The sequence below is a fragment of the Pelobates fuscus genome, chromosome 3, assembly GCF_036172605.1.
Source record: "Pelobates fuscus isolate aPelFus1 chromosome 3, aPelFus1.pri, whole genome shotgun sequence".
Taxonomy (NCBI): Eukaryota; Metazoa; Chordata; class Amphibia; order Anura; family Pelobatidae; genus Pelobates; species Pelobates fuscus.
Window position 1 is genome coordinate 5,407,306 of NC_086319.1, and position 26,628 is coordinate 5,433,933.

General features: G+C 41.2%; 1 protein-coding gene across 3 annotated transcripts in view; it reads left to right on the forward strand.

Annotated features, from left to right (window-relative positions):
• PDE3A (phosphodiesterase 3A) overlaps positions 1–26,628 on the forward strand; it is a 443,952-nt gene that overhangs the window by 239,139 nt on the left and 178,185 nt on the right. The gene's annotated exons all lie outside the window — the stretch shown is intronic.

Consider the following 26,628-nt stretch of genomic DNA (forward strand, 5'->3'; position numbering starts at 1 on the left):
GCTCCACAGCAATAATACTCCCAGTAATGTGTCTGAGTGCATAACAGAGCCCCACAGTAATAATACTCCCAGTAATGTGTCTGAGTGTATAACAGAGCCCCACAGCAATAATACTCCCAGTAATGTGCCTGAGAGTATAACAGAGCCCCACAGCAATAATACTCCCAGTAATGTGTCTGAGTGCATAACAGAGCCCCACAGTAATAATACTCCCAGTAATGTGTCTGAGTGCATAACAGAGCCCCACAGCAATAATACTCCCAGTAATGTGCCTGAGAGTATAACAGAGCTCCACAGCAATAATACTCCCAGTAATGTGTCTGAGTGCATAACAGAGCCCCACAGTAATAATACTCCCAGTAATGTGTCTGAGTGTATAACAGAGCCCCACAGCAATAATACTCCCAGTAATGTGCCTGAGAGTATAACAGAGCCCCACAGCAATAATACTCCCAGTAATGTGTCTGAGTGTATAACAGAGCTCCACAGCAATAATACTCCCAGTAATGTGTCTGAGTGTATAACAGATCTCCACGGCAATAATACTCCCAGTAATGTGTCTGAGTGTATAACAGAGCTCCACAGTAATAATACTCCCAGTAATGTGTCTGAGTGTATAACAGAGCTCCACAGCAATAATACTCCCAGTAATGTGTCTGAGTGTATAACAGAGCCCCACAGCAATAATACTCACAGTAATGTGCCTGAGAGTATAACAGAGCCCCACAGCAATAATACTCCCAGTAATGTGTCTGAGTGCATAACAGAGCCCCACAGTAATAATACTCCCAGTAATGTGTCTGAGTGTATAACAGAGCCCCACAGCAATAATACTCCCAGTAATGTGCCTGAGAGTATAACAGAGCCCCACAGCAATAATACTCCCAGTAATGTGTCTGAGTGCATAACAGAGCCCCACAGTAATAATACTCCCAGTAATGTGTCTGAGTGCATAACAGAGCCCCACAGTAATAATACTCCCAGTAATGTGTCTGAGTGTATAACAGAGCTCAACAGCAATACTACTCCCAGTAATGTGTCTGAGTGTATAACAGAGCTCCACAGTAATAATACTCCCAGTAATGTGTCTGAGTGTATAACAGAGCTCCACGGCAATAATACTCCCAGTAATGTGTCTGAGTGTATAACAGAGCCCCACAGTAATAATACTCCCAGTAATGTGTCTGAGTGTATAACAGAGCTCCACGGCAATAATACTCCCAGTAATGTGTCTGAGTGTATAACAGAGCCCCACAGTAATAATACTCCCAGTAATGTGTCTGAGAGTATAACGGAGCTCCACAGCAATAATCCTCCCAGTAATGTGTCTGAGTGTATAACAGAGCCCCACAGCAATAATACTCCCAGTAATGTGTCTGAGTGTATAACAGAGCTCCACAGTAATAATACTCCCAGTAATGTGTCTGAGTGTATAACAAAGCCCCACAGTAATAATACTCCCAGTAATGTGTCTGAGTGTATAACAGAGCTCCACAGCAATAATACTCCCAGTAATGTGTCTGAGTGTATAACAGAGGTCCACAGCAATAGAACTGATTGGGACACTTACCTGCAAAAATAATGACATTAATAATGATGATTAATAATGAGCCAGGAAATTGAAATGTTTGTATAAAAAGGACAGAGGAGACTGGACTCAACCCATTCTCTTGTTACAGAATATAAATAATAATAACGTGCCTGCATTTGCTGTAAAATTGCTGTTTAAACTGCTTCTCCAATAAGCTCTCCCCAAACAAGGTATGACTGCGGATAACATGAATTGCCCCTCCTTTAGTATTTGACGTAAATAAAGGAACACTCCCATAACGTCCTTGAAGTTGTTATGGTGCAGTGTCGTCTTAACTACAGTGAATACGTAAAATTCTCTCAATGGGTGGCTTGTGAAAGGCTGAGCGTATCACCGGCCAGTGGGGGAAACAATGCTGGGAGCTGGAGAACCAACTTCAAGGAGAAACCATTCGAAAACATCCGAATCCTTAAAGGAAGACGGCACCCGGCCACTTGTACCCCCAACAATCTCAGTGAGCTGAGCGGGTTCTGGGGGTGTCCTTGAAATCTGTAATCCCATGTCCTAATACACAGTACAGAGAAACCCATTAAAACTATATCCAATCTACTGGGAGTGTCCTTGTAATCTGTAATCCCGTGTCCTAATACACAGTACAGATATACGATATCCAATCTACTGGGGGTGTCCTTGTAATCTGTAATCCCGTGTCCTAATACACAGTGTCCTAATACACGTGTCCTAATCCCGTGTCCTAATACACAGTACAGAGAAACCTATTAAAACGATATCCAATCTACTGGGGGTGTCCTTGTAATCTGTAATCCTGTGTCCTAATACACAGTACAGAGAAACCTATTAAAACGATATCCAATCTACTGGGAGTGTCCTTGTAATCTGTAATCCCGTGTCCTAATACACAGTACAGAGAAACCCATTAAAACGATATCCAATCTACTGGGGGTGTCCTTGTAATCTGTAATCCTGTGTCCTAATACACAGTACAGAGAAACCCATTAAAACGATATCCAATCTACTGGGAGTGTCCTTGTAATCTGTAATCCAGTGTCCTAATACACAGTACAGAGAAACCCATTAAAACAATATCCAATCTACTCGGAGTGTCCTTGTAATCTGTAATCCTGTGTCCTAATACACAGTACAGAGAAACCCATTAAAACGATATCCAATCTACTGGGGGTGTCCTTGTAATCTGTAATCCTGTGTCCTAATACACAGTACAGAGAAACCCATTAAAACGATATCTAATCTACTGGGGGTGTCCTTGTAATCTGTAATCCTGTGTCCTAATACACAGTACAGAGAATCCCATTAAAACAATATCCAATCTACTGGGGGTGTCCTTGTAATCTGTAATCCTGTGTCCTAATACACAGTACAGAGAAACCCATTAAAACAATATCCAATCTACTGGGGGTGTCCTTGTAATCTGTAATCCTGTGTCCTAATACACAGTACAGAGAAACCCATTAAAACGATATCCAATCTACTGGGAGTGTCCTTGTAATCTGTAATCCCGTGTCCTAATACACAGTACAGAGAAACCCATTAAAACAATATCCAATCTACTCGGAGTGTTCTTGTAATCTGTAATCCGGTGTCCTAATACACAGTACAGAGAAACCCATTAGAACGATATCTAATCTACTGGGGCTGTCCTTGTAATCTGTAATCCTCTGTCCTAATACACAGTACAGAGAAACCCATTAAAACGATATCCAATCTACTGGGGGTGTCCTTGTAATCTGTAATCCCGTGTCCTAATACACAGTACAGAGAAACCCATTAAAACGATATCCAATCTACTGGGGGTGTCCTTGTAATCTGTAATCCTGTGTCCTAAAACACAGTACAGAGAAACCCATTAAAACGATATCCAATCTACTGGGGGTGTCCTTGTAATCTGTAATCCTGTGTCCTAAAACACAGTACAGAGAAACCCATTAAAACGATATCCAATCTACTGGGGGTGTCCTTGTAATCTGTAATCCTGTGTCCTAAAACACAGTACAGAGAAACCCATTAAAACGATATCCAATCTACTGGGGGTGTCCTTGTAATCTGTAATCCCGTGTCCTAATACACAGTACAGAGAAACCCATTAGAACGATATCCAATCTACTGGGGGTGTCCATGTAATCTGTAATCCCGTGTCCTAATACACAGTACAGAGAAACCCATTCGAACAATATCCAATCTTCTGGGGGTGTCCTTGTAATCTGCAATCCCGTGTCCTAATACACAGTACAGAGAAACCCATTAAAACGATATCCAATCTACTGAGGGTGTCCTTGTAATCTGTAATCTCGTGTCCTAATACACAGTACAGAGAAACCCATTAAAACGATATCCAATCTACTGGGGGGGCCCTTGTAATCTGTAATCCTGTGTCCTAATACACAGTACAGAGAAACCTATTAAAACGATATCCAATCTACTGGGGGTGTCCTTGTAATCTGTAATCCTGTGTCCTAATACACAGTACAGGGAAACCCATTAGAACGATATCCAATCTACTGGGGGTGCCCTTGTAATCTGTAATCCTGTGTCCTAAAACACAGTACAGAGAAACCCATTAAAACTATATCCAATCTACTGGGGGTGTCCTTGTAATCTGTAATCCCGTGTCCTAATACACAGTACAGAGAAACCCATTAAAACGATATCCAATCTACTGAGGGTGTCCTTGTAATCTGTAATCCCGTGTCCTAATACACAGTACAGAGAAACCCATTAAAACGATATCCAATCTACTGGGAGTGTCCTTGTAATCTGTAATCCCGTGTCCTAATACACAGTACAGAGAAACCCATTAGAACAATATCTAATCTACTGGGGGTGTCCTTGTAATCTGTAATGCTGTGTCCTAATACACAGTACAGAGAAACCCATTAAAATGATATCCAATCTACTGGGGGTGTCCTTGTAATCTGTAATCCTGTGTCCTAATACACAGTACAGAGAAACCCATTAAAATGATATCCAATCTACTGGGGGTGTCCTTGTAATCTGTAATCCCGTGTCCTAATACACAGTACAGAGAAACCTATTAAAACGGTATCCAATCTACTGGGGGTGTTCTTGTAATCTGTAATCCTGTGTCCTAATACACAGTACAGAGAAACCCATTAGAACTATATCCAATCTACTGGGGGTGTCCTTGTAATCTGTAATCCCGTGTCCTAATACACAGTACAGAGAAACCCATTAAAACGATATCCAATCTACTGGGGGTGTCCTTGTAATCTGTAATCCTGTGTCCTAATACACAGTACAGAGAAACCCATTAAAACGATATCCAATCTACTGGGGGGGCCCTTGTAATCTGTAATCCTGTGTCCTAATACACAGTACAGAGAAACCTATTAAAACGGTATCCAATCTACTGGGGGTGTTCTTGTAATCTGTAATCCCGTGTCCTAATACACAGTACAGAGAAACCCATTAGAACTATATCCAATCTACTGGGGGTGTCCTTGTAATCCGTAATCCCGTGTCCTAATACACAGTACAGAGAAACCCATTAAAACTATATCCAATCTACTGGGGGTGTCCTTGTAATCTGTAATCCTGTGTCCTAATACACAGTACAGAGAAACCCATTAAAACGATATCCAATCTACTGAGGGTGTCCTTGTAATCTGTAATCCCGTGTCCTAATACACAGTACAGAGAAACCCATTAAAACTATATCCAATCTACTGGGAGCGTCCTTGTAATCTGTAATCCCGTGTCCTTATACACAGTACAGAGAAACCCATTAGAACGATATCCAATCTACTGGGAGTGTCCTTGTAATCTGTAATCCCGTGTCCTAATACACAGTACAGAGAAACCCATTAGAACGATATCCAATCTACTGGGGGTGTCCTTGTAATCTGTAATCCTGTGTCCTAATACACAGTACAGAGAAACCCATTAGAACGATATCCAATCTACTGGGGGTGTCCTTGTAATCTGTAATCCTGTGTCCTAATACACAGTACAGAGAAACCCATTAAAACGATATCCAATCTACTGGGGGTGTCCTTGTAATCTGTAATCCCGTGTCCTAATACACAGTACAGAGAAACCCATTAAAACGATATCCAATCTACTGAGGGTGTCCTTGTAATCTGCAATCCTGTGTCCTAATACACAGTACAGAGAAACCCATTAGAACGATATCCAATCTACTGGGGGTGTCCTTGTAATCTGTAATCCTGTGTCCTAATACACAGTACAGAGAAACCCATTAGAACGATATCCAATCTACTGGGGGTGTCCTTGTAATCTGTAATCTCGTGTCCTAATACACAGTACAGAGAAACCTATTAAAACGATATCCAATCTACTGGGGGTGTTCTTGTAATCTGTAATCCCGTGTCCTAATACACAGTACAGAGAAACCCATTAGAACTATATCCAATCTACTGGGGGTGTCCTTGTAATCTGTAATCCCGTGTCCTAATACACAGTACAGAGAAACCCATTAAAACGATATCCAATCTACTGAGGGTGTCCTTGTAATCTGTAATCCCGTGTCCTAATACACAGTACAGAGAAACCCATTAAAACGATATCCAATCTACTGGGAGCGTCCTTGTAATCTGTAATCCCGTGTCCTTATACACAGTACAGAGAAACCCATTAGAACGATATCCAATCTACTGGGAGTGTCCTTGTAATCTGTAATCCCGTGTCCTAATACACAGTACAGAGAAACCCATTAGAACGATATCCAATCTACTGGGGGTGTCCTTGTAATCTGTAATCCTGTGTCCTAATACACAGTACAGAGAAACCCATTAGAACGATATCCAATCTACTGGGGGTGTCCTTGTAATCTGTAATCCTGTGTCCTAATACACAGTACAGAGAAACCCATTAAAACGATATCCAATCTACTGGGGGTGTCCTTGTAATCTGTAATCCCGTGTCCTAATACACAGTACAGAGAAACCCATTAGAATGATATCCAATCTACTGGGGGTGTCCTTGTAATCTGTAATCCTGTGTCCTAATACACAGTACAGAGAAACCCATTAGAACGATATCCAATCTACTGGGGGTGTCCTTGTAATCTGCAATCCCGTGTCCTAATACACAGTACAGAGAAACCTATTAAAACGATATCCAATCTACTGGGGGTGTTCTTGTAATCTGTAATCCCGTGTCCTAATACACAGTACAGAGAAACCCATTAGAACTATATCCAATCTACTGGGGGTGTCCTTGTAATCTGTAATCCCGTGTCCTAATACACAGTACAGAGAAACCCATTAAAACGATATCCAATCTACTGAGGGTGTCCTTGTAATCTGTAATCCCGTGTCCTAATACACAGTACAGAGAAACCCATTAAAACAATATCCAATCTACTGGGAGCGTCCTTGTAATATGTAATCCCATGTCCTTATACACAGTACAGAGAAACCCATTAGAACGATATCCAATCTACTGGGAGTGTCCTTGTAATCTGTAATCCCGTGTCCTAATACACAGTACAGAGAAACCCATTAGAACGATATCCAATCTACTGGGGGTGTCCTTGTAATCTGTAATCCTGTGTCCTAATACACAGTACAGAGAAACCCATTAGAATGATATCCAATCTACTGGGGGTGTCCTTGTAATCTGTAATCCCGTGTCCTAATACACAGTACAGAGAAACCCATTAGAACGATATCCAATCTACTGGGAGCATCCTTGTAATCTGTAATCCTGTGTCCTAATACACAGTACAGAGAAACCCATTAGAACAATATCCAATCTACTGGGGGTGTCCTTGTAATCTGTAAACTGTGTCCTAATACACAGTACAGAGAAACCCATTAAAACGATATCTAATCTACTGGGGGTGTCCTTGTAATCTGTAATCCTGTGTCCTAATACACAGTACAGAGAAACCCATTAGAATGATATCCAATCTACTGGGAGTGTCCTTGTAATCTGTAATCCCGTGTCCTAATACACAGTACAGAGAAACCCATTAGAACGATATCCAATCTACTGGGAGTGTCCTTGTAATCTGCAATCCCGTGTCCTAATACACAGTACAGAGAAACCCATTAAAACAATATCCAATCTACTCGGAGTGTCCTTGTAATCTGTAATCCTGTGTCCTAATACACAGTACAGAGAAACCCATTAAAACGATATCCAATCTACTGGGGGTGTCCTTGTAATCTGTAATCCTGTGTCCTAATACACAGTACAGAGAAACCCATTAAAACGATATCTAATCTACTGGGGGTGTCCTTGTAATCTGTAATCCTGTGTCCTAATACACAGTACAGAGAATCCCATTAAAACAATATCCAATCTACTGGGGGTGTCCTTGTAATCTGTAATCCTGTGTCCTAATACACAGTACAGAGAAACCCATTAAAACAATATCCAATCTACTGGGGGTGTCCTTGTAATCTGTAATCCTGTGTCCTAATACACAGTACAGAGAAACCCATTAAAACGATATCCAATCTACTGGGAGTGTCCTTGTAATCTGTAATCCCGTGTCCTAATACACAGTACAGAGAAACCCATTAAAACAATATCCAATCTACTCGGAGTGTTCTTGTAATCTGTAATCCTCTGTCCTAATACACAGTACAGAGAAACCCATTAAAACGATATCCAATCTACTGGGGGTGTCCTTGTAATCTGTAATCCTGTGTCCTAATACACAGTACAGAGAAACCCATTAAAACGATATCCAATCTACTGGGAGTGTCCTTGTAATCTGTAATCCCGTGTCCTAATACACAGTACAGAGAAACCCATTAAAACGATATCCAATCTACTGAGGGTGTCCTTGTAATCTGTAATCCCGTGTCCTAATACACAGTACAGAGAAACCCATTAAAACGATATCCAATCTACTGGGAGCGTCCTTGTAATCTGTAATCCCGTGTCCTTATACACAGTACAGAGAAACCCATTAGAACGATATCCAATCTACTGGGAGTGTCCTTGTAATCTGTAATCCCGTGTCCTAATACACAGTACAGAGAAACCCATTAGAACGATATCCAATCTACTGGGGGTGTCCTTGTAATCTGTAATCCTGTGTCCTAATACACAGTACAGAGAAACCCATTAGAACGATATCCAATCTACTGGGGGTGTCCTTGTAATCTGTAATCCTGTGTCCTAATACACAGTACAGAGAAACCCATTAAAACGATATCCAATCTACTGGGGGTGTCCTTGTAATCTGTAATCCCGTGTCCTAATACACAGTACAGAGAAACCCATTAGAATGATATCCAATCTACTGGGGGTGTCCTTGTAATCTGTAATCCTGTGTCCTAATACACAGTACAGAGAAACCCATTAGAACGATATCCAATCTACTGGGGGTGTCCTTGTAATCTGCAATCCCGTGTCCTAATACACAGTACAGAGAAACCTATTAAAACGATATCCAATCTACTGGGGGTGTTCTTGTAATCTGTAATCCCGTGTCCTAATACACAGTACAGAGAAACCCATTAGAACTATATCCAATCTACTGGGGGTGTCCTTGTAATCTGTAATCCCGTGTCCTAATACACAGTACAGAGAAACCCATTAAAACGATATCCAATCTACTGAGGGTGTCCTTGTAATCTGTAATCCCGTGTCCTAATACACAGTACAGAGAAACCCATTAAAACGATATCCAATCTACTGGGAGCGTCCTTGTAATCTGTAATCCCGTGTCCTTATACACAGTACAGAGAAACCCATTAGAACGATATCCAATCTACTGGGAGTGTCCTTGTAATCTGTAATCCCGTGTCCTAATACACAGTACAGAGAAACCCATTAGAACGATATCCAATCTACTGGGGGTGTCCTTGTAATCTGTAATCCTGTGTCCTAATACACAGTACAGAGAAACCCATTAGAATGATATCCAATCTACTGGGGGTGTCCTTGTAATCTGTAATCCCGTGTCCTAATACACAGTACAGAGAAACCCATTAGAACGATATCCAATCTACTGGGAGCGTCCTTGTAATCTGTAATCCTGTGTCCTAATACACAGTACAGAGAAACCCATTAGAACAATATCCAATCTACTGGGGGTGTCCTTGTAATCTGTAATCCTGTGTCCTAATACACAGTACAGAGAAACCCATTAAAACGATATCTAATCTACTGGGGGTGTCCTTGTAATCTGTAATCCTGTGTCCTAATACACAGTACAGAGAAACCCATTAGAATGATATCCAATCTACTGGGAGTGTCCTTGTAATCTGTAATCCCGTGTCCTAATACACAGTACAGAGAAACCCATTAGAACGATATCCAATCTACTGGGAGTGTCCTTGTAATCTGCAATCCCGTGTCCTAATACACAGTACAGAGAAACCCATTAGAACTATATCCAATCTACTGGGGGTGTCCTTGTAATCTGTAATCCTGTGTCCTAATACACAGTACAGAGAAACCCATTAAAACGATATCCAATCTACTGGGGGTGTCCTTGTAATCTGTAATCCCGTGTCCTAATACACAGTACAGAGAAACCCATTAAAACGATATCCAATCTACTGAGGGTGTCCTTGTAATCTGCAATCCTGTGTCCTAATACACAGTACAGAGAAACCCATTAGAACGATATCCAATCTACTGGGGGTGTCCTTGTAATCTGTAATCCTGTGTCCTAATACACAGTACAGAGAAACCCATTAGAACGATATCCAATCTACTGGGGGTGTCCTTGTAATCTGTAATCTCGTGTCCTAATACACAGTACAGAGAAACCTATTAAAACGATATCCAATCTACTGGGGGTGTTCTTGTAATCTGTAATCCCGTGTCCTAATACACAGTACAGAGAAACCCATTAGAACTATATCCAATCTACTGGGGGTGTCCTTGTAATCTGTAATCCCGTGTCCTAATACACAGTACAGAGAAACCCATTAAAACGATATCCAATCTACTGAGGGTGTCCTTGTAATCTGTAATCCCGTGTCCTAATACACAGTACAGAGAAACCCATTAAAACGATATCCAATCTACTGGGAGCGTCCTTGTAATCTGTAATCCCGTGTCCTTATACACAGTACAGAGAAACCCATTAGAACGATATCCAATCTACTGGGAGTGTCCTTGTAATCTGTAATCCCGTGTCCTAATACACAGTACAGAGAAACCCATTAGAACGATATCCAATCTACTGGGGGTGTCCTTGTAATCTGTAATCCTGTGTCCTAATACACAGTACAGAGAAACCCATTAGAACGATATCCAATCTACTGGGGGTGTCCTTGTAATCTGTAATCCTGTGTCCTAATACACAGTACAGAGAAACCCATTAAAACGATATCCAATCTACTGGGGGTGTCCTTGTAATCTGTAATCCCGTGTCCTAATACACAGTACAGAGAAACCCATTAGAATGATATCCAATCTACTGGGGGTGTCCTTGTAATCTGTAATCCTGTGTCCTAATACACAGTACAGAGAAACCCATTAGAACGATATCCAATCTACTGGGGGTGTCCTTGTAATCTGCAATCCCGTGTCCTAATACACAGTACAGAGAAACCTATTAAAACGATATCCAATCTACTGGGGGTGTTCTTGTAATCTGTAATCCCGTGTCCTAATACACAGTACAGAGAAACCCATTAGAACTATATCCAATCTACTGGGGGTGTCCTTGTAATCTGTAATCCCGTGTCCTAATACACAGTACAGAGAAACCCATTAAAACGATATCCAATCTACTGAGGGTGTCCTTGTAATCTGTAATCCCGTGTCCTAATACACAGTACAGAGAAACCCATTAAAACAATATCCAATCTACTGGGAGCGTCCTTGTAATCTGTAATCCCATGTCCTTATACACAGTACAGAGAAACCCATTAGAACGATATCCAATCTACTGGGAGTGTCCTTGTAATCTGTAATCCCGTGTCCTAATACACAGTACAGAGAAACCCATTAGAACGATATCCAATCTACTGGGGGTGTCCTTGTAATCTGTAATCCTGTGTCCTAATACACAGTACAGAGAAACCCATTAGAATGATATCCAATCTACTGGGGGTGTCCTTGTAATCTGTAATCCCGTGTCCTAATACACAGTACAGAGAAACCCATTAGAACGATATCCAATCTACTGGGAGCGTCCTTGTAATCTGTAATCCTGTGTCCTAATACACAGTACAGAGAAACCCATTAGAACAATATCCAATCTACTGGGGGTGTCCTTGTAATCTGTAAACTGTGTCCTAATACACAGTACAGAGAAACCCATTAAAACGATATCTAATCTACTGGGGGTGTCCTTGTAATCTGTAATCCTGTGTCCTAATACACAGTACAGAGAAACCCATTAGAATGATATCCAATCTACTGGGAGTGTCCTTGTAATCTGTAATCCCGTGTCCTAATACACAGTACAGAGAAACCCATTAGAACGATATCCAATCTACTGGGAGTGTCCTTGTAATCTGCAATCCCGTGTCCTAATACACAGTACAGAGAAACCCATTAAAACAATATCCAATCTACTCGGAGTGTCCTTGTAATCTGTAATCCTGTGTCCTAATACACAGTACAGAGAAACCCATTAAAACGATATCCAATCTACTGGGGGTGTCCTTGTAATCTGTAATCCTGTGTCCTAATACACAGTACAGAGAAACCCATTAAAACGATATCTAATCTACTGGGGGTGTCCTTGTAATCTGTAATCCTGTGTCCTAATACACAGTACAGAGAATCCCATTAAAACAATATCCAATCTACTGGGGGTGTCCTTGTAATCTGTAATCCTGTGTCCTAATACACAGTACAGAGAAACCCATTAAAACAATATCCAATCTACTGGGGGTGTCCTTGTAATCTGTAATCCTGTGTCCTAATACACAGTACAGAGAAACCCATTAAAACGATATCCAATCTACTGGGAGTGTCCTTGTAATCTGTAATCCCGTGTCCTAATACACAGTACAGAGAAACCCATTAAAACAATATCCAATCTACTCGGAGTGTTCTTGTAATCTGTAATCCTCTGTCCTAATACACAGTACAGAGAAACCCATTAAAACGATATCCAATCTACTGGGGGTGTCCTTGTAATCTGTAATCCTGTGTCCTAATACACAGTACAGAGAAACCCATTAAAACGATATCCAATCTACTGGGAGTGTCCTTGTAATCTGTAATCCCGTGTCCTAATACACAGTACAGAGAAACCCATTAAAACGATATCCAATCTACTGAGGGTGTCCTTGTAATCTGTAATCCCGTGTCCTAATACACAGTACAGAGAAACCCATTAAAACGATATCCAATCTACTGGGAGCGTCCTTGTAATCTGTAATCCCGTGTCCTTATACACAGTACAGAGAAACCCATTAGAACGATATCCAATCTACTGGGAGTGTCCTTGTAATCTGTAATCCCGTGTCCTAATACACAGTACAGAGAAACCCATTAGAACGATATCCAATCTACTGGGGGTGTCCTTGTAATCTGTAATCCTGTGTCCTAATACACAGTACAGAGAAACCCATTAGAACGATATCCAATCTACTGGGGGTGTCCTTGTAATCTGTAATCCTGTGTCCTAATACACAGTACAGAGAAACCCATTAAAACGATATCCAATCTACTGGGGGTGTCCTTGTAATCTGTAATCCCGTGTCCTAATACACAGTACAGAGAAACCCATTAGAATGATATCCAATCTACTGGGGGTGTCCTTGTAATCTGTAATCCTGTGTCCTAATACACAGTACAGAGAAACCCATTAGAACGATATCCAATCTACTGGGGGTGTCCTTGTAATCTGCAATCCCGTGTCCTAATACACAGTACAGAGAAACCTATTAAAACGATATCCAATCTACTGGGGGTGTTCTTGTAATCTGTAATCCCGTGTCCTAATACACAGTACAGAGAAACCCATTAGAACTATATCCAATCTACTGGGGGTGTCCTTGTAATCTGTAATCCCGTGTCCTAATACACAGTACAGAGAAACCCATTAAAACGATATCCAATCTACTGAGGGTGTCCTTGTAATCTGTAATCCCGTGTCCTAATACACAGTACAGAGAAACCCATTAAAACGATATCCAATCTACTGGGAGCGTCCTTGTAATCTGTAATCCCGTGTCCTTATACACAGTACAGAGAAACCCATTAGAACGATATCCAATCTACTGGGAGTGTCCTTGTAATCTGTAATCCCGTGTCCTAATACACAGTACAGAGAAACCCATTAGAACGATATCCAATCTACTGGGGGTGTCCTTGTAATCTGTAATCCTGTGTCCTAATACACAGTACAGAGAAACCCATTAGAATGATATCCAATCTACTGGGGGTGTCCTTGTAATCTGTAATCCCGTGTCCTAATACACAGTACAGAGAAACCCATTAGAACGATATCCAATCTACTGGGAGCGTCCTTGTAATCTGTAATCCTGTGTCCTAATACACAGTACAGAGAAACCCATTAGAACAATATCCAATCTACTGGGGGTGTCCTTGTAATCTGTAATCCTGTGTCCTAATACACAGTACAGAGAAACCCATTAAAACGATATCTAATCTACTGGGGGTGTCCTTGTAATCTGTAATCCTGTGTCCTAATACACAGTACAGAGAAACCCATTAGAATGATATCCAATCTACTGGGAGTGTCCTTGTAATCTGTAATCCCGTGTCCTAATACACAGTACAGAGAAACCCATTAGAACGATATCCAATCTACTGGGAGTGTCCTTGTAATCTGCAATCCCGTGTCCTAATACACAGTACAGAGAAACCCATTAGAACTATATCCAATCTACTGGGGGTGTCCTTGTAATCTGTAATCCTGTGTCCTAATACACAGTACAGAGAAACCCATTAGAATGATATCCAATCTACTGGGGGTGTCCTTGTAATCTGTAATCCCGTGTCCTAATACACAGTACAGAGAAACCCATTAGAACGATATCCAATCTACTGGGGGTGTCCTTGTAATCTGTAATCCCGTGTCCTAATACACAGTACAGAGAAACCCATTAGAACGATATCCAATCTACTGGGGGTGTCCTTGTAATCTGTAATCCCGTGTCCTAATACACAGTACAGAGAAACCCATTAGAACGATATCCAATCTACTGGGGGTGTCCTTGTAATCTGTAATCCCGTGTCCTAATACACAGTACAGAGAAACCCATTAGAACGATATCCAATCTACTGGGGGTGTCCTTGTAATCTGCAATCCCGTGTCCTAATACACAGTACAGAGAAACCCATTAAAACAATATCCAATCTACTGGGGGTGTCCTTGTAATCTGCAATCCCGTGTCCTAATACACAGTACAGAGAACCCCATTAGAACGATATCCAATCTACTGGGGGTGTCCTTGTAATCTGCAATCCCGTGTCCTAATACACAGTACAGAGAAACCCATTAGAACGATATCCAATCTACTGGGGGTGTCCTTGTAATCTGCAATCCCGTGTCCTAATACACAGTACAGAGAAACCCATTAAAACAATATCCAATCTACTGGGGGTGTCCTTGTAATCTGTAATCCTGTGTCCTAATACACAGTACAGAGAAACCCATTAGAACGATATCCAATCTACTGGGGGTGTCCTTGTAATCTGCAATCCCGTGTCCTAATACACAGTACAGAGAACCCCATTAGAACGATATCCAATCTACTGGGGGTGTCCTTGTAATCTGCAATCCCGTGTCCTAATACACAGTACAGAGAAACCCATTAGAACGATATCCAATCTACTGGGGGTGTCCTTGTAATCTGCAATCCCGTGTCCTAATACACAGTACAGAGAAACCCATTAAAACAATATCCAATCTACTGGGGGTGTCCTTGTAATCTGTAATCCTGTGTCCTAATACACAGTACAGAGAAACCCATTAGAACGATATCCAATCTACTGGGGGTGTCCTTGTAATCTGCAATCCCGTGTCCTAATACACAGTACAGAGAAACCCATTAGAACGATATCCAATCTACTGGGGGTGTCCTTGTAATCTGCAATCCCGTGTCCTAATACACAGTACAGAGAAACCCATTAGAACGATATCCAATCTACTGGGGGTGTCCTTGTAATCTGTAATCCCGTGTCCTAATACACAGTACAGAGAAACCCATTAAAACGATATCCAATCTACTGAGGGTGTCCTTGTAATCTGTAATCCCGTGTCCTAATACACAGTACAGAGAAACCCATTAAAATGATATCCAATCTACTGGGGGTGTCCTTGTAATCTGTAATCCTGTGTCCTAATACACAGTACAGAGAAACCCATTAGAACGATATCCAATCTACTGGGGGTGTCCTTGTAATCTGTAATCCCGTGTCCTAATACACAGTACAGAGAAACCCATTAAAACGATATCCAATCTACTGGGAGTGTCCTTGTAATCTGTAATCCCGTGTCCTAATACACAGTACAGAGAAACCCATTAGAACTATATCCAATCTACTGGGGGTGTCCTTGTAATCTGCAATCCCGTGTCCTAATACACAGTACTGAGAAACCCATTAGAACGATATCCAATCTACTGGGGGTGTCCTTGTAATCTGCAATCCCGTGTCCTAATACACAGTACAGAGAAACCCATTAGAACGATATCCAATCTACTGGGGGTGTCCTTGTAATCTGTAATCCCGTGTCCTAATACACAGTACAGAGAAACCCATTAAAACGATATCCAATCTACTGAGGGTGTCCTTGTAATCTGTAATCCCGTGTCCTAATACACAGTACAGAGAAACCCATTAAAACAATATCCAATCTACTGGGGGTGTCCTTGTAATCTGTAATCCTGTGTCCTAATACACAGTACAGAGAAACCCATTAGAACGATATCCAATCTACTGGGGGTGTCCTTGTAATCTGTAATCCCGTGTCCTAATACACAGTACAGAGAAACCGTTTAAAACGATATCCAATCTACTGGGAGTGTCCTTGTAATCTGTAATCCCGTGTCCTAATACACAGTACAGAGAAACCCATTAGAACTATATCCAATCTACTGGGGGTGTCCTTGTAATCTGTAATCCCGTGTCCTAATACACAGTACAGAGAAACCCATTAGAACGATATCCAATCTACTGGGGGTGTCCTTGTAATCTGTAATCCTGTGTCCTAATACACAGTACAGAGAAACCCATTAAAACGATATCCAATCTACTGAGGGTGTCCTTGTAATCTGTAATCCCGTGTCCTAATACACAGTACAGAGAAACCCATTAAAACGATATCCAATCTACTGGGGGTGTCCTTGTAATCTGTAATCCCGTGTCCTAATACACAGTACAGAGAAACCCATTAGAACTATATCCAATCTACTGGGGGTGTCCTTGTAATCTGTAATCCCGTGTCCTAATACACAGTACAGAGAAACCCATTAAAACGATATCCAATCTACTGGGGGTGTCCTTGTAATCTGTAATCCGGTGTCCTAATACACAGTACAGAGAAACCCATTAGAACGATATCTAATCTACTGGGGGTGTCCTTGTAATCTGCAATCCCGTGTCCTAATACACAGTACAGAGAAACCCATTAAAACGATATCCAATCTACTGGGAGTGTCCTTGTAATCTGCAATCCCGTGTCCTAATACACAGTACAGGGAAACCCATTAGAACGATTTCCAATCTACTGGGGGTGTCCTTGTAATCTGTAATCCTGTGTCCTAATACACAGTACAGAGAAACCCATTAAAACGATATCCAATCTACTGGGGGTGTCCTTGTAATCTGTAATCCTGTGTCCTAATACACAGTACAGGGAAACCCATTAGAACGATATCCAATCTACTGGGGGTGCCCTTGTAATCTGTAATCCCGTGTCCTAATACACAGTACAGAGAAACCCATTAAAACGATATCCAATCTACTGAGGGTGTCCTTGTAATCTGTAATCCCGTGTCCTAATACACAGTACAGAGAAACCCATTAAAACGATATCCAATCTACTGGGGGTGTCCTTGTAATCTGTAATCCCGTGTCCTAATACACAGTACAGAGAAACCCATTAAAACGATATCCAATCTACTGGGGGTGTCCTTGTAATCTGTAATCCTGTGTCCTAATACACAGTACAGAGAAACCCATTAGAACGATATCCAATCTACTGGGGGTGTCCTTGTAATCTGTAATCCCGTGTCCTAATACACAGTACAGAGAAACCCATTAAAACGATATCCAATCTACTGAGGGTGTCCTTGTAATCTGTAATCCCGTGTCCTAATACACAGTACAGAGAAACCCATTAAAACGATATCCAATCTACTGGGGGTGTCCTTGTAATCTGTAATCCTGTGTCCTAATACACAGTACAGAGAAACCCATTAGAACGATATCCAATCTACTGGGGGTGTCCTTGTAATCTGTAATCCCGTGTCCTAATACACAGTACAGAGAAACCCATTAAAACAATATCCAATCTACTCGGAGTGTCCTTGTAATCTGTAATCCTGTGTCCTAATACACAGTACAGAGAAACCCATTAAAACGATATCCAATCTACTGGGAGTGTCCTTGTAATCTGTAATCCCGTGTCCTAATACACAGTACAGAGAAACCCATTAAAACGATATCCAATCTACTGGGGGTGTCCTTGTAATCTGTAATCCCGTGTCCTAATACACAGTACAGAGAAACCCATTAAAACAATATCCAATCTACTGGGGGTGTCCTTGTAATCTGTAATCCCGTGTCCTAATACACAGTACAGAGAATCCCATTAGAACGATATCTAATCTACTGGGGGTGTCCTTGTAATCTGTAATCCCGTGTCCTAATACACAGTACAGAGAAACCCATTAAAACGATATCCAATCTACTGGGGGTGTCCTTGTAATCTGTAATCCCGTGTCCTAATACACAGTACAGAGAAACCCATTAGAACGATATCTAATCTACTGGAGGTGTCCTTGTAATCTGCAATCCCGTGTCCTAATACACAGTACAGAGAAACCCATTAAAACAATATCCAATCTACTGGGGGTGTCCTTGTAATCTGTAATCCCGTGTCCTAATACACAGTACAGAGAATCCCATTAGAACGATATCCAATCTACTGGGGGTGTCCTTGTAATCTGTAATCCCGTGTCCTAATACACAGTACAGAGAAACCCATTAGAACGATATCTAATCTACTGGGGGTGTCCTTGTAATCTGTAATCCCGTGTCCTAATACACAGTACAGAGAAACCCATTAAAACGATATCCAATCTACTGGGAGTGTCCTTGTAATCTGTAATCCCGTGTCCTAATACACAGTACAGAGAAACCCATTAAAACGATATCCAATCTACTGGGGGTGTCCTTGTAATCTGTAATCCCGTGTCCTAATACACAGTACAGAGAAACCCATTAAAACAATATCCAATCTACTGGGGGTGTCCTTGTAATCTGTAATCCCGTGTCCTAATACACAGTACAGAGAATCCCATTAGAACGATATCTAATCTACTGGGGGTGTCCTTGTAATCTGTAATCCCGTGTCCTAATACACAGTACAGAGAAACCCATTAGAACGATATCTAATCTACTGGGGGTGTCCTTGTAATCTGTAATCCCGTGTCCTAATACACAGTACAGAGAAACCCATTAAAACAATATCCAATCTACTGGGAGTGTCCTTGTAATCTGTAATCCCGTGTCCTAATACACAGTACAGAGAAACCCATTAAAACGATATCCAATCTACTGAGGGTGTCCTTGTAATCTGTAATCCCGTGTCCTAATACACAGTACAGAGAAACCCATTAAAACAATATCCAATCTACTGGGGGTGTCCTTGTAATCTGTAATCCCGTGTCCTAATACACAGTACAGAGAAACCCATTAAAACGATATCCAATCTACTGGGGGTGTCCTTGTAATCTGTAATCCCGTGTCCTAATACACAGTACAGAGAAACCCATTAGAACGATATCTAATCTACTGGGGGTGTCCTTGTAATCTGCAATCCTGTGTCCTAATACACAGTACAGAGAAACCTATTAAAACGGTATCCAATCTACTGGGGGTGTCCTTGTAATCTGCAATCCCGTGTCCTAATACACAGTACAGAGAAACCCATTAAAACAATATCCAATCTACTGGGGGTGTCCTTGTAATCTGTAATCCCGTGTCCTAATACACAGTACAGAGAATCCCATTAGAACGATATCTAATCTACTGGGGGTGTCCTTGTAATCTGTAATCCCGTGTCCTAATATACAGTACAGAGAATCCCATTAGAACGATATCCAATCTACTGGGGGTGTCCTTGTAATCTGTAATCCCGTGTCCTAATACACAGTACAGAGAAACCCATTAGAACGATATCTAATCTATTGGGGGTGTCCTTGTAATCTGTAATCCCGTGTCCTAATACACAGTACAGAGAAACCCATTAAAACGATATCCAATCTATTGGGAGTGTCCTTGTAATCTGTAATCCCGTGTCCTAATACACAGTACAGAGAAACCCATTAAAACGATATCCAATCTACTGGGGGTGTCCTTGTAATCTGTAATCCCGTGTCCTAATACACAGTACAGAGAAACCCATTAAAACAATATCCAATCTACTGGGGGTGTCCTTGTAATCTGTAATCCCGTGTCCTAATACACAGTACAGAGAAACCCATTAAAACGATATCCAATCTACTGGGGGTGTCCTTGTAATCTGTAATCCCGTGTCCTAATACACAGTACAGAGAAACCCATTAAAACGATATCCAATCTACTGGGGGTGTCCTTGTAATCTGTAATCCCGTGTCCTAATACACAGTACAGAGAAACCCATTAGAACGATATCTAATCTACTGGGGGTGTCCTTGTAATCTGCAATCCTGTGTCCTAATACACAGTACAGAGAAACCTATTAAAACGATATCCTATCTACTGGGGGTGTCCTTGTAATCTGTAATCCCGTGTCCTAATACACAGTACAGAGAAACCCATTAGAACGATATCCAATCTACTGGGGGTGTCCTTGTAATCTGTAATCCTGTGTCCTAATACACAGTACAGAGAAACCCATTAAAACAATATCCAATCTACTGGGGGTGTCCTTGTAATCTGTAATCCCGTGTCCTAATACACAGTACAGAGAATACCATTAAAACGATATCCAATCTACTGGGGGTGTCCTTGTAATATGTAATCCCGTGTCCTAATACACAGTACAGAGAAACCCATTAGAATGATATCTAATCTACTGGGGGTGTCCTTGTAATCTGCAATCCTGTGTCCTAATACACAGTACAGAGAAACCTATTAAAACGATATCCTATCTACTGGGGGTGTCCTTGTAATCTGTAATCCCGTGTCCTAATACACAGTACAGAGAAACCCATTAAAACGATATCCAATCTACTGGGGGTGTCCTTGTAATCTGTAATCCCGTGTCCTAATACACAGTACAGAGAAACCCATTAAAACAATATCCAATCTACTGGGGGTGTCCTTGTAATCTGTAATCCCGTGTCCTAATACACAGTACAGAGAAACCCATTAAAACGATATCCAATCTACTGGGGGTGTCCTTGTAATCTGTAATCCCGTGTCCTAATACACAGTACAGAGAAACCCATTAAAACGATATCCAATCTACTGGGGGTGTCCTTGTAATCTGTAATCCCGTGTCCTAATACACAGTACAGAGAAACCCATTAAAACAATATCCAATCTACTGGGGGTGTCCTTGTAATCTGTAATCCCGTGTCCTAATACACAGTACAGAGAAACCCATTAAAACAATATCCAATCTACTGGGGGTGTCCTTGTAATCTGTAATCCCGTGTCCTAATACACAGTACAGAGAAACCCATTAAAACGATATCCAATCTACTGGGGGTGTCCTTGTAATCTGTAATCCCGTGTCCTAATACACAGTACAGAGAAACCCATTAAAACGATATCCAATCTACTGGGGGTGTCCTTGTAATCTGTAATCCCGTGTCCTAATACACAGTACAGAGAAACCCATTAAAACAATATCCAATCTACTGGGGGTGTCCTTGTAATCTGTAATCCCGTGTCCTAATACACAGTACAGAGAAACCCATTAAAACAATATCCAATCTACTGGGGGTGTCCTTGTAATCTGTAATCCCGTGTCCTAATACACAGTACAGAGAAACCCATTAGAACGATATCCAATCTACTGGGGGTGTCCTTGTAATCTGTAATCCCGTGTCCTAATACACAGTACAGAGAAACCCATTAGAACGATATCTAATCTACTGGGGGTGTCCTTGTAATCTGCAATCCTGTGTCCTAATACACAGTACAGAGAAACCTATTAAAACGATATCCTATCTACTGGGGGTGTCCTTGTAATCTGTAATCCCGTGTCCTAATACACAGTACAGAGAAACCCATTAGAACGATATCCAATCTACTGGGGGTGTCCTTGTAATCTGTAATCCCGTGTCCTAATACACAGTACAGAGAAACCCATTAGAACGATATCTAATCTACTGGGGGTGTCCTTGTAATCTGCAATCCTGTGTCCTAATACACAGTACAGAGAAACCTATTAAAACGATATCCTATCTACTGGGGGTGTCCTTGTAATCTGTAATCCCGTGTCCTAATACACAGTACAGAGAAACCTATTAGAACGATATCCAATCTACTGGGGGTGTCCTTGTAATCTGTAATCCCGTGCCCTAATACACAGTACAGAGAAACCCATTAGAACGATATCCAATCTACTGGGAGTGTCCTTGTAATCTGTAATCCCGTGTCCTTATACACAGTACAGAGAAACCCATTAGAACGATATCTAATCTACTGGGGGTGTCCTTGTAATCTGTAATCCCGTGTCCCAATACACAGTACAGAGAAACCTATTAAAACGATATCCTATCTACTGGGGGTGTCCTTGTAATCTGTAATCCCGTGTCCTAATACACAGTACAGAGAAACCCATTAGAACGATATCTATTCTAGCAGTACAGAGCGCTTTGTCCCATAACTTATTCAATAAATAGAACCATTCTTTATTAATAATAAAATAAGGAAATGATTATTAGCTGGTGATATGGGGCTGGATCGATGGATTGGTGGATTGGACACGAGCAATGTTTCCTAGTTTGTGCTTTGAAACATTCCTCTCGTTTATTTCAGTCGAGGTGAATAGAGAGCTTGTTTCGTCACTGCTGGAAATGAACTAGTAAATTGGGACAATTTCGATTGTCTGGTTCAATGCCCATTCTATGTGACATTAGTTTCCGGAATCCTCTGCTTTAATTCTGTGCTTCATCCACGTCCCGAATTGTGCGGAAATTGAAGACAAGGACGGGTTTTACTCTGTAATTCTATTCGGTTTCGGTTCTAGCGAGGACACTAGACGGAGAGTGCAAAACAAGAAATATTGAAAAGGTCAATCTTTATGGAATAACATTATCTGGTGCTCCTACAGTTCCATATATAATTAGAACATCATTTAAAATCAGCACAAGGTACAAATGCCGACATGAAGTTCTCAGCTAGTAATGCACAGGGCCACTGTTTGATAATTACAGACCGGTCAACAAACAAACAACCAGTCTCCTGATCTACACACATCTGTACTGGCCGCCCTGGGTGTGACTATGCAAGACACATACCTTCCTTGTGTCCCTATTTTATAAATTACATTTTAGTTCTATAAATTGTTATTAGTCACCTAAAATTTATCAGAACAGCCTGGCCACACCCCCACTTGCACGCAGAATATCCCCACCCTTGGCCACACCCCTACTTACACTCAGAACAGCCCCGTTCCCGGACAGACCTCCATTCACAACCCTAAAATTAAAGTGTTCCCCTTTGTCCATTTGAAATGCTGGAAGGTAATTCAAGAATTCCTTGAGAAGAACATGGTTATCAGCAATAATCGGCACGGTTTTATGAAGCACAGGTCATGTCAAACTAAATGATTGCGTTCTACGAAGAAGTAAGTAGAAGTATAGATCAGGGTGTTGCAGTGGATGTGATCTATTTGGATTTTGCCAAGGCATTTGATACAGTTCCACACAGAAGATTAGTGTTCAAACTAAAAGAAATTGGTCTAGATGAATATTCTGGTTCTTGGGTAGAACATTGGGTTAAGGATAGAGTACAGCGAGTTGTCATAAATGGTAAGTTTTCAAGCTGGACAAAAGTAGTAAGTGGTGTCCCTCAGGGGTCTGTTCTGGGACCACTTCTATTTAACATATTTATAAATAATCTTGAAATAGGCATTGAAAGCCATGTATCAGTGTTTGCAGACGACACAAAACTTTGTAAAGTAATAAAATGCGAGCAGGATATTGCTTTGCTGCAGAGGGATTTAGATAGACTGGGGGACTGGGCACTCAAATGGCAGATTAAATTTAATGTAGAAAAATACAAAGTTATGCACTTTGGGGTTAAGAATGCACAAGCAATTTACACCCTAAATGATAGTGAACTAGAGATAACCACACACGAGAAGAACTTGGGAATTGTCATAGACAACAAATTAGGCAGCAATATGCAATGTCAATCTGCCGTTGCTAAAGCCAGTAAGGTTTTGTCATGTGTAAATAGGGGCATAAATTCTTGGAATGAGAATATAATTTTGCCTCTTTATAAAGCACTGGTAAGACCACACCTTGAATATGCTGTGCAATTTTGGGCACCTGTTCTAAAGAAAGATATCATGGCACTAGAAAAAGTTATTATTATTATTATTATTATTATTAACCTTGCCAGATTATGCTGAATAAAATTGTCCATTCCAGCAGGGAGTATTTGAACCAATATACAGAGAGGGAGGAAAGCAGAAGATATCACTGACATTCACAATTAGTAGGCAAATGCCCACACTAGGGGTAAGGAGGGTAGATACATATCAATCATTCCATATGTATCCTGGTAAATATATGTGGCCCCTACAATAATAAAGTCACATTTCTTGAGTCGTTCTAAGAATTCCTGAACAATTCCTGTTGTGATAGGAGGTGTTTGTAATCTCGTATTATTGTCTCGTTAATAGATCTTGTCTGCCTGGATTCGGAGTATACAAACACTCAGCCATTGTATAATATTCCTCTTTATGAATACTTAGACCCATGGGGAACGGGTTACGATTACACAATCCATTCTTTGTTATAATACACAGCCCTATATAGGCAGCTTTTACTTTTCTAACAGTAGGCGCCATTCTTATTATTTTAATGACAATAATTCAATGTCTTTCTGTTTATCGGAGTGTGCCCAAGTACACTATCACAAATCGAGTGATCCAGATATCACTGTAAATCAGTTTGGCTAGTTCAGAATGATTATATTAAGGGCTTATTTATTAAGCATGCTGGTTACAGAAAACTAAACTAGCCCACTAGTGCACCTAACAGCAGCCAGAATAACCACGAGATCTAACAAATCCACGGACACCCTGAATAAACGTCTGTGTGAGTGGAAGCTGGCCCAACTTCAGACCTACTCCAATACCTGAATGGAAATAACCTGGGTAAAATGGAACCCCCACCTATTGTTGGGGATATAACACACACATACTTCCATTTATTCCACATATACATATTCCCATTCATACATACATGGTTAGATACACAGACATGCACGCTGATATACATAAACACAGACAAAAACACCTGAACACAGACACACACAGAAAAATTCATACATATACACACACACAGAAACATACAGACACATACAGAAGCACTCACACACACACACACACAGAACCACTCATTCATATACACACACACACAGAAACATACAGACACATACAGAAGCACTCACACACACACACACACAGAACCACTCATTCACACACACACAAACACACAAAGAAACACTCATGCATATACACACACACACACATACAGACACACTCATACATATACATACAGAAATATTCATACATATATACATGCAGACACTTACATTTTCATTTTATTTATTATTATTTTTTTTGGCAAGGGGAGGGGGTGGGGGGGGGGGATCACAGTGAGATCCCGCCTCTCTTTTCTTATTTTGACAGGCAGAGCCGGGATGGGTCCTCACCCCAGAGTCCAGTGATTGCTTCAGGTTCCGTCTCCGCACTGGCTTCCCAGCTCTTTGCTGGGCTGACGTCATATCCTGACTCCATCATCCATACAGGGGTTGCGTGGACAGCGGACACTCTGTACAGTGAGATAGCTGCTTGCTCTGCACCTACGCCCGATAGCCACAGAGCAAGTTGTGTGACAGCACCGCTAACAATGTGGCAGTAGACGGGTGCTCTGCGTGTTAGAACGCCATTAGGAATAAAGAGTCTTCCATCTTAAATCTAACAAAATAAACACTGGATCTATCCTGACCTAGGAAAACACATTACCCAGTTTGTTGGTTTTCATTTAGAGGGAGAGGGTGGGGGTCAGACTTCACCCCTATCTTTTAGGGAATATCATAGGACGCGGGCTGGATCCAGTGAACAATGCACTGAGTATAACTAACGATTTGCTGTCAAAGTGAAAAACATTTTCCATTTTTTGTTGAGGGAGCGGATGACTGGTTTCTCCTCCCATTACATATCAGATCTAGATAAATGTCTACCCGAGTGCATGAGTTGTATTGTAATATTTATTCCTGATAATGTCCCAGACTGAGGAAAGCAGCGTTGTAATGTAACATGCATCGCTGCAGCTCGGAAATTAACGTTTTATTATAACGTACAAGTTAAAATCTGCCTTGTTTCTCTTTGTCTGCTTGTTTTAATGATGGCAGTTTCTGTATTTATTATTTATGACGTTCTCGGGTGCAGAATTGTACATTTTTTCTTTATACATAGTTTTTTTACGTGGGAATACTTAGAAGTTGTTTCCTGGTTTGAAGCCGGGTTTTGGAGATTTTTTGATGACAAAGCCTGTGGCAAGATACTTAGATAAGCGCCGCAAACAGAAAAATGGGGTAAAGTTCTAAATGTGGAGCAGTCACCGTGGAAACTGCTGGTTCGCTTGGTTTCCATAGAGATTGTTCTTGTTTTGGCAGTTTGCTCCATTTTCTGTTAGCGGCACTTTTGCGAATCTCCTCGGCAGCGTTTCCAGGCATGGAAGCAGTAATGGCGGACTGGACAGGGATCCGTACGTTAC